The sequence below is a fragment of the Astatotilapia calliptera genome, chromosome 10, assembly GCF_900246225.1.
Source record: "Astatotilapia calliptera chromosome 10, fAstCal1.2, whole genome shotgun sequence".
NCBI classification, from domain to species: domain Eukaryota; kingdom Metazoa; phylum Chordata; class Actinopteri; order Cichliformes; family Cichlidae; genus Astatotilapia; species Astatotilapia calliptera.
This window is the reverse complement of record NC_039311.1, coordinates 20,082,476-20,093,151: the sequence shown is the minus strand read 5'-3', so window position 1 is coordinate 20,093,151 and position 10,676 is coordinate 20,082,476.

The following is a 10,676-nucleotide window of genomic DNA, read 5'->3' as shown; positions in this document are numbered from 1 at the left end:
GGATTTCAGGAGTTTCAGAGTTTAATTAAAACGCAAGGGAACACTGCAAAGGCTGCAAAAGCAAGGAGAGAGGGCTGGCAGAAAGTTGCTGACAAATTAAACTCGTAAGTAATTTAATAATAATAATAATAATAATAATAATAATGGAGTGGATTGATATAGTGCTTTTCAAGGCACCCAAAGCGCTTTACAATGCCACTATTCATTCACTCTCACATTCACACACTGGTGGAGGCAGCTACGGTTGTAGCCACAGCTGCCCTGGGGCAGACTGACAGAAGCCAGGCTGCCATATCGCGCCATCGGCCCCTCTGGCCATCACCAGTAGGCGGTAAATTTATTATATTACATTATATCATATTACATTATATCCTCTTTCACATGAGAGCCACAACAGGACCCACTAGAACATGGGAACAAGTAAAAGTGAAATATAAGAATATTCTACAGAATGGTAATATTTATCACTTATATTGCTTTTAGTCTCTTGAAAAGCAATATAAGGAAATCGGTAGTCTGCGAATCAAAAACATGTATTTTTTAGTATTTTGATTTAAAAAACACTTTACTATAAAGCTGGTTGATATAATTGTTTAGAAAATAAACAATCATGTGCAAAATTATTTTTTAGCTGAAGTTTGTGCCGGACAGTTTGATAACTAACTCCAGATTCGGTATTTTATATATGTCAGGTCATCATTCAACCTCTGAGCTGGTGAATGTAAACATATAGGACACTTAAGGGATGTGCTTCACAACACTTTTGACATTGGAGTTGGAATAGATTTTAGTGATAAGTAGGCTTCACAGACAAGCAACATGTCACATAACCACTATATGACAGTTGAGGGAGACACATAAGTGGGCACAGCGGGAGTTTGTCAGATGCTTCAAGGCATGGAATGAAAGAATATAGAATCTCTACTCTCAAAGAGGCAGCGGAGGGGGGAAACAAAAAAAACACAGTGTGCCAGGAAAGCAGGCAGCATATTGGTCTCCACTCATTACATTGTCACCATGAGCATCCAATCTGGAACTAGTTGGCATGAATACAATCTGATCCCACCCTGATTGTGTGTGGTTCGAGGCTAAATTACTTTTTTCCCCCTTTTAAATCAGGCTACTGCATCTCATTTGAGAAAATAGGTCTAGATTCATATAAAACTGAGGATTATGCGAAAATACACACACGGGATTGGACAGTGGACTGCGTGTTTGTGTGTCCATAGAGATTTCTGTCTCTCCGCATGTGTCCATAAATCGGCAGTACACATGCATGGATGATTGCTCATGTGAGCTTTCATCCATGCTGCTACATATGTGCAGGCACACTGCATCTGAAGTCTTGTATGTGCCTCTGCTGGCTCATGGCTGCGTGATCGGGCCACGTCCAGCGATGCTTATGCATGTGTGTGTCAGAGCATCGTGCTGTTGCAAAGGAAGGCTGCCATTTGTTTGTGTTTGGCCTGGAGAGGACTATCAGATGCCAAGGACCAGCTCAGCGGAGTGGGGAAGAGAGGCATGGATGAGTTGCAGAGGGAATCAAAACAGCAAAAGGAGGCATAAGCCTGTTCTGTTTTGTGGCTTTTTCTGGTAGAGCTACAGTAAGTTAAAGAGTGGAAAAGTCCACATGAATTATTTGAAGTTTTCAAATAGGACTGAGTTCTTTTCAGAGGAAACAGTACCAACAACACTCATTCTTTTCTGTAAATCTTTACATTTCCATATTTGATTGCTCTTTCTTTCATTCATCTATCGAGGGGGTATCTCTTAGACCAGCGGTCCCCAACCTTTTTTGCTCCACGGACCGGTTTATGCCCGACAATATTTTCATAGACCGGCCTTTAAGGTGTCGAGGATAAATACAACAAAATAAAACTAGTACCGGTACCGAAAAAAAAGAAAATTTATTCATAACACACGTGAAAAGACCAAGGAAAACTGAGTAAACGATAAAAACGATAACAAAATAACGCTGAAAACCGATAAAAACCCTGAAAACTATACATTTCACACGTGAGCCTCAACTCTCGCGGCCCGGTACCAAACGACTCACGGACCGGTACCGGTCCGAGGCCCGGGGGTTGGGGACCGCTGTCTTAGACAATCCTCCTGAAATCACTGTAACTAGTCGGATCCACGGAGGCCTTATTCTACAACAGACAGTGTCGCACTGCCAGAGACCACAGAGGCATTTGCCTCAGTGGGTCAGATCTGTCCTGTCCAACTTACAAATGATAAAGCAGGGAGTTTCAAGTTGTTACGGAATAATCTATGCACTGACAAAGAGTTTGAAGGATTTTAGGTGGGTACCATTTCTTTAGCTGACGTTACAAAAGAGACGTTAGCAGCTTAGCATTCAACTAAATGTGAGCTCTTCACTTCTATTCCTCCAGCAGAGAAAGGCCTTCAGAGAAATGTCACAGGCAGTCACTGAAGCTGAAGATGACAATTTAAATAGGAAAAGTCATAACTTCATAATTTTATTCTGCTGTATCAGGTATCTGTGTGAAATGTTGCTATAAAACCAGGTTAGCAAAAGGTCACATTAACCTTAATCTTTTACCTCTGCCCTTCAGAATATAATCAGAAAATCTAATTTGACCAAATTCAAGGAAATTTTAAGGAATGAAACTTACAGACAAAATGATACAATTATAACCTAAGTACATAGCCTGGGTATCACATAGATTTTCCAGAATAATAAGCCTGACAGCATAAGTGCTTTTATCTTAAACCCCAGGTGTTACATTTACTCGCTATGAAACAACCCAGATCTGCCAATTTACTTTCCTCACTTAGTTTTTTTATACCACTTGATGTTGTTGAGTGAAAAGTTACTTCCTGCTCACTGAATTTTCATTAAATCTTCTTCAATAGTTCAACATGCTGCCGTCTTTACAGTAGCCTGCCTCATTAGCTGGCAACCTTTCCTGATCGTATTGCCTCTGCGGCTGACGTGAAATGAACCTTTATTTGCACATAGGGCCGCAAACATGATACGCAACAGCCGCTGCATATCTGACCTTACAGTTGACAACAGTAACTTAATCACCACTGATTGGCACGCTCTTTAATGTGGCCAGGGCTAGCGGAAGCATCACTTGTTGTGCACTCAGGCTGCCAACTCCGCCAACACCTACATCACACGCAAGTTTGACTGCTAACAAGAGTATCTCTCCATATTTCAGTTTCTGTCATCTGTTAACCGCAAGCACACTGCATGGTTTTAACAAGCACTAGAAAAGAAAAACTGAGTCAAATTGAAGATTTTTGGCTGATGCTTTGGGGTAGCCCTATGCATAAGTGATAGAAATGACCTTTCAAAATAGACAGTGAGGACAAATGGGGAAATCATGGCAGCAGGAAGAAAGGGAAAAGAAAGGAAAGAAGAAAGTACACAAGAAGGGGGAGAAGACTAAAAGTAAAACCACAAAGACACGCATATTATGTAAACACACACACTCAGAAACGGTGGTATAGACCTTGATCACTTATTCATTCAGACCTGAGGAGGGAGCCAGGAGGATCAGGTTGCCTAATGACTAAAACACACTCTCACTCACTCGCACACACAGACACACACACACAAGCAGCAAATCCCACAGGCCCGGGCCCGCCAGCTCAATTGAATTACTGTTATCGTATACCCAGGGCTGAGACAGGGGACCCTGTCTGCCCACCAGCCACACCCTCTGTGTTTGCTCTGCACTGGAGGACACACTCACATGCAGGATCAAATACCAGCACTATACTCAGTCTGCAACACTACTGCAACCTGGTCCCATAATAGCCATCATTTACAGTCAGTATTGATTACCCTCTGGCTGACTCTTAGTTATAAGCACTCACACACACAACATATAAAATCTACAAAACTACATTTAATGGTATTTTTATGTTGGAAGACTAAATTCCTCTATGCACACTGTACACAGATGCATGCACGTACGTGCGTACACCCACATTCAGTCTGCACTCACACACACGTTCCCAGGATGTTAGATCTCAGTCTATTGATTTCTACTGGGAATGGAAATCACTCCTCTACATTACGCTGCTCTCTCTGCCATCTTCGTTCTGCTCCTTTTGTCTTCATTCGCATGCATGTTGTTTCATTGTTCAAACTAAATGGAAAAGAGAAGGACTACAGACGAGGGATGATGAAGACTACTGAGACAATATGCTGAATGATGTCACAGAAACTGAGCAAAACTCCAGTGAATGGGGAATTGAAGCGCAGCTACAGAAGCTGCATTTCAAATGCTCTGGGTTTGATGCTCAAATATAAAGGGACTGCATGGACCGTGCAAAAGCCCCCACAAAAATGCCTAGAATGCAAAGTTCATACATGCATACACGAATGCTTGAAATGACTAGCTATTGAACTGTAATGTAACAAAAAAAAAAGTCAAAGGAAGATTGGAGATATGGTAATCCACCCCATATTCATGGAGGATTTGCCGGATAGCATTGTGGCGATGTGTGTAACGTTTCGATAATTTCCATACATCTCCCTGCCAGAAATGGGGGAGCCTGGACGGGGACCAACTGTGCCGCGTAGATGATGGCTGGTGGCCTGCTTACTGTGGCGTTGATCGAGGCTGCAGAGAGAGAGAGAAAGCTAGAGAACAGAAAGACGGAGAACCAAAAGAGAGAAAGGAAAAGAGAGATGGGAGCACAGAGAAAAGGACAGAGGGAGGAAGGGGAGGAAGAGGAAGAGGGAGAGATTCAGAGCTGGTGCAGCTGCCATGGTAACCGGCATCACCTTGGAGAGGAACAGAACAGAACCGCTCTGGGGAAAGACCCAGTGTGTGAGCGCATATACACACACACGTACACACAAAACTCATCAAACAATCACTTTCTCATTTATGTTTCATCAACACTGCCCTATTTTTGGATGTGGAGTCTTGGTTGAATATGAGAAATTTTTTTGGGATCAACAGTCGGTTCAGCGCAGTTCAAATGACGCCCCGCTGGCCATGGATGTTTAATTGATACGTCTGAACCGGGGCAATATCTCATATATGCTTCACTTTCATCGCCTGCTCCTTTTGTGCTCCGCAGAAAGCCTCATATCGGCCCGCCTCTTTTTCATACGCATTAAATGTACAGTATCTGCATTAAATTTGCATGACTGCAGAATTCCACAGTGAGAGCATGTAGGCTTTAAACTGCACCACAGTGCAAGTCTGCCCTTGAAAAGTCTTGATACATGCGTACAGTATGCCATACTGTACTGTTTGCTTTCCTTGCCATCTGAATATGCATATACTGCATCCCCTGCTGTGGCTGTGAGGAGGATTTCCCATCCCCCCATGTTTCACCCAGAGTGCAACGTGAATCCGATCTGCATACGTGTGAAAGATTCCCCCTATTCCGTAACCTTATCTTCCACGCTATTAATTTTATGTGAGTATAATTAGACGTTTGATTAGCTCAGCCTTTTGTTGTTTAAAATTAAGTTTCACATTTATCTTACCGTTCTTCTTCCCCATCCTTTTGATCATTATGTCTTTGTTTAACACAAAAATGATCCTGAGTGAGAAAAGTGTTTTAGTTCATGTTAAACTCACTGATGAATGTATAGTCAAACATAATAAAGCCATTGTTTTTGTATTGTGAATATTTCTGCATTGACGATTAAGTTAAAAAGTGTAAGATTAGACCCCAAGTATGTTCAGAATCCAAGAATCAACACTCGATTAAATGAATACATGGAAGAGTTGAATAATTTGTACAATTTTCTTAAATAATTAATGGTAAATGTTTGATTTAGAAGCTGAAAGATGACCATCTACCTTGACCAAACAGATTATTGCACATGCACACCTAAGCCCTCTGCAGCAGTGCTGGACTTGCTTAAATGTAATATAGCGGAGAAACAAACTCAATGCAGATGCCATTCTGCTATTTATAGCATAGCATGTGCCAGAAAAATGTGCTAACAGATGCAATGGGTGTAGCAAGGACATATAGGAGGTAGGGGAGGTGCAGACAGTGATGTATCAGGAACCGAAGGCTGTTATCCAGCATTATATTAAATATATATATGATATGACTTTAAAGATACAAATGAGGAAACAGGAAACAACAACCAAGTCAAAAAGTGCACAACCTGCAGCTCTTAGAGGCTCTATTAGGACACACATGCAGTGCTTCGAGCTAAATGCTAATATGGTCGAGCTAAATGCTAACATCGGCCTGCTAATGTAGTTACACATTTCTAGTGTGCTGTGCTGTTTAGCAGGACTCATGCTTCGTATGGCCACTGTCATTCTTAAGAAATAATCCAGTACTCGATTGTTGTACTATTGACAAGTACAAGCTACTGGGCATCAGTGATTTTGGTGAGTTGTTTGTACGACAAGACAAAATCCACCACAGCGACAGCCAGAAGTAGCTCATACTAATGTGTTTCTGTATCACCAGTCTTTTTTTGTTTGTACCATGAACGGGTCTGCATTCTAAGATCTTTTTATACTTTTGACTTGCATGTTTTATAGCTATTTTCCAAGCTACTTATATAATCTATAAGTATTTCAGGCTGATATACAAAATCTCTGCATGTCAGTTTGCTTGTGTTTTCACCTTAGGCCCCTGAAGGTTTATATTTATATTGTATGTTTTATAGATATTATGATGTTATCATATTCCCTAGAAACCACTTAATAACAGGATAAAAAATTTTGTATTTATGCAGGGATAATCCCTTATTAAAGTCTTGGTATCATTTTTAGTTAGCAACCACCTAGCAAAGGGCTAAAATAACCAGCTTTTGGCCTTTATGCACCTACGGTAGCTTATGAAAAGCATCCCAACTTTTTAATTTCATGGCTGTAACGTCTCATTTATATCCCACAAATTTCAGTTACACCTGCTTAGCAACCACCTAGCAGCACCCTACAATGACCAATTTTTAGCATAGACAGTGCTTAGGAAATTTATTAGACCACCGACCAAAAGCAAGGAAACACAAATATTATATATATAATATATTAATATATTTATAATTTGTTAATGTCAGTTTTATATCCATAGCTTTGTTTAAAGCAACAAGGCTGACCTAAGTGCTTTACAAGTTTGTTAAAAAATTGCCAACAGCACACACAGACTACCGTGTAGTACATGTAGTACGTACAGCACGTGCTACCTATTACATATACTAGTTTAACTAATTGAAACGGTTACAAACATTTCTGCCAGTAGCTGTCAAGACATTTCAAAGCCACAATTCTCAATTGCGCTGTGGCACTAGAGGTAAATTTCATCAGCACGGAAATCTTCAGTAGACCACAAATGAGTGTGACTTCAGCTTACTTTGCCTTACTTCAACTGAGACACACTGAGATGGGTCGTTTTTTGGGGGAGGGGGGGTTCTTCCAGGCCAGCAACAGTACATGTGGTTTCTTAAGTGGCAGTCACTTAGTGTTAATATGATTCCTGGATTCCTGGCAGTGCCTATGGTTAGTGATATGTTGGTCCTACCTACACAGACATCTATCATCTTAAATGTGATAATACAAGGTCAGCATCTGTTGACCATATGCTTTGTGAAAAACGCAACGAGACTGTGAGAGCCGTCTACACACCTCTGCTGCAATATAGATTCCATTAAGGCATTTAAAGGCATATATAGGGAGCTTATAAAAGTGGTGGCCATTATTTCGTTTGCATGAAAACCTCATAGCTCCACGTACCATGTGATCACTTTAGCAGAATGATATAATGCTGTGGTTCTATTCTCCAAGGACTGCGTGTCGTTCCAAGCCTTACTGCGACATTAAGAAAAAAAAAGACCAATTTGTTAATCATAAATCCTTAAACATTACATTTTAGAGATAAGAGGTTTCACCTGCATGCACTAAATGTAAAATGATACAATCGTGCAGCCGGATGTTCTACTAATGCACACAACGTGTTTATGAAGGCTGCTGCATATCCTATAGCTATGCTTGCTCTCTCAGGCCTCTACTTTAACCACAGCATAGAGGAATATAACACTTAGGCCTGTCAGGAAATGTCTGAATGAGTCTTTGATTGTGGCATTTTTTAAAATGCCCATTCTTTGCTTGATAATCTCTGCCTTTCAGAAAGAGCTCACCTTTCTTTTCTGCTTTGTTCCCCTCCTTGAACCAGCTATGCTATTATATATAATATGTTTGTAATTTGCAAAGACAGTGAAGTGGCTAATACACGATCAGATGCTCTGGTTAACAAATAAGTGGCTCAATCACAAGGAAAGGAAAGGAGAGGAGAGGAGGATTGGGAAAAAAAGGGAAAAAAGTGAGGGGGAGGCAGGGGGAGGTCAACAGAAGGAGAGGCAGATGCTCGTGCCTCAGATGCCTGTGCGCGAATAATTATCCTGATGAGATTCACCAAGAGCGGCACGAAATGCAGAGGAAGAGGAGGCGGATTTGGGGAATACCTCACGACGCAGAAAAAAGAGACAAAGGGTGATTAAGTTTTATATAAATGTACTGTAGTACAGCGTGTACATGTGGGTTCGGCATGCCGCTACCCACCGCTTCTCCTTCATCTGTTCTCCCTCCTCGTCATACACCGGGTTAGAAAGTGGAGCCTCCCTCTCATCCTTGAAAGATGCATGAAGCAGCAGCTATAGAGACACAGGGAGAGACTAGAGGAGATAAAGAGAGAAGGTGCACTAAGCAGAAATAGTCTTCAGCTCCATATAAGAGCACATAGGTAGGTATGAACTCCCAGCGTGTGTCTGTTGAACGAAGGCAGGAAGGACAAAGGAAATAAGGGCAGGTTCAGGTTTTTTTCCTTTGCTCTGGTTTCTTTTCCCTCATCCTTGATTGAGTTTGCATGCATCGCTGACCTCTTGCTCCTTTTATAATCACTTTGTTCAGCCTAGCATCAGTAGACACGTCTTTCTTTCTTTTTTTGTGCCGGGCAGCAAAAACCATCACGTCTCTTTCTTCACGTTTTAGTGAAAGACGGTGATTTCTATCTCTCTACAACCGAGCACATTTGTAAGGATCAAAAGACAAAACCAGCTTTGTGTCGAGGATGCGCACAACCAGGTCTTCACAGACACAGACGGAGGCTCTACTTACACCTTTCATGTGGAAGTTTTTTTTTATCACAGATGATATCTTTTTTTATCTATTAAAATAGAAGGCTTTTTTTATGCTTCTGTAAACATATCATTTCTGTAAAATCCAACTAGACTGTCAGTACTAGATGATTTATGACAGACACAGACAATGTCTATTGATATTTGAGCTTTTAGATTCTTTTATAATCCAAGTAAAACACGACTGAGTTTTTGCAATGTGAAGCCATGCTTTAGCAAGAGCTAAAGAGTGTGCTAGCATCTCTATGAGGCATTGATGCAAGAGTGGTGTGAGCTGACAATAGCATGCTCACATGGACACTGCAACAATGCTGATGTTAAGATGTTTCATATTTAGCGTGATCACCATCGCAGTTAAGCTCTCAAGGAGGAAAACAAGAACTGATTAGCAACCTGCTTAAATCACAGCACAGCTAATGCAAATGGAAACGTCCACTTCAGCAGTGTTGCTCTCCATCTTCCTCTAGTACCTCCTAAAAGACTAATATCCTGTTCAATTGTTCTTTTTTCAATAAGTGTTGGTCCACATATAGGTGGATCAACACTTGTCCAGTGAAGCACAACACGTGCTGCTTCTGCTAGAAGGAATAAGAAGGTAGAATAGTAATAAGGGCATCATTATAATCGTATGCTGAGAATATTTAAGGAAAGCTGTGCTGGATCCCAAACCCCAGCGCTCTTTCCTTCTCCCTCTGTTCCCTCTCTCCTCTGACTGATGCTGCTGATTTGTAGGTCATGTGTGAGTATCAGAAATAAACTGAGAGAGTGGGTAAGAAAAGGACTTTTACCCTCTAGTGGTGAGCCTGGGGAAAGGCCTGTCAGAATCATTTATGGGGGGGAAAAAAGATGAATGTCCAATTATCCCTGTTCAGTTGTGCATGGAGACCGTGACCCAGTTGGAAATCAGTTTTACAAATTTCCTTTTTTTTTGATTCACAGGCAGCTTTCATCCAGTTAAATGTGAATGAGGCGATGATGCTGCACGAATGTGCAATAAAGTTATAGAAATGCTGTAGAAATGTTAGCAAGCTGAAATAATGTAGGGGGCGGGGAGGGGGAAGAAGGCTATAAAACCAACTTTCACCAGGCACTAAATGTAAGGTTTAATTTTAAATGCACTTTCAGTGTTGTGTAAGCTACATATGCCCAAACACACACACAGTCGTTCATACGCTGCTTGCTTTATTAGACACGACATCATAAATCAGAGGCAGTTTTTTGGGATCACTTTCTTACTCAAGGACATTTCAACGTGCAGCCTGGAGGAACCAGAGGTGGAACTACTGACCTTTTACGTGACCTTCTTGTGTAGTTGTCTGTGTCGTAAATTATTAAAAGTTTGTTGGGGGTTTTTTCAGTTTTTTAAAGTGCAATTGTCTCACTTACTGCTGGTATGTTTCTTCCGTTGCCACGGTATGTGCAAGTACATTATGTGTGGAGAAACGGTCACAGATCACAAAGGTCATCCGTTGAATTGAAACACACACAGTACCATTCTGTAAATTAGGTAAATGAGGGACGGTGTCTTTTACACAATCCTTGGCATTATGGTTGGGAGGAACAGAAAAGGGCA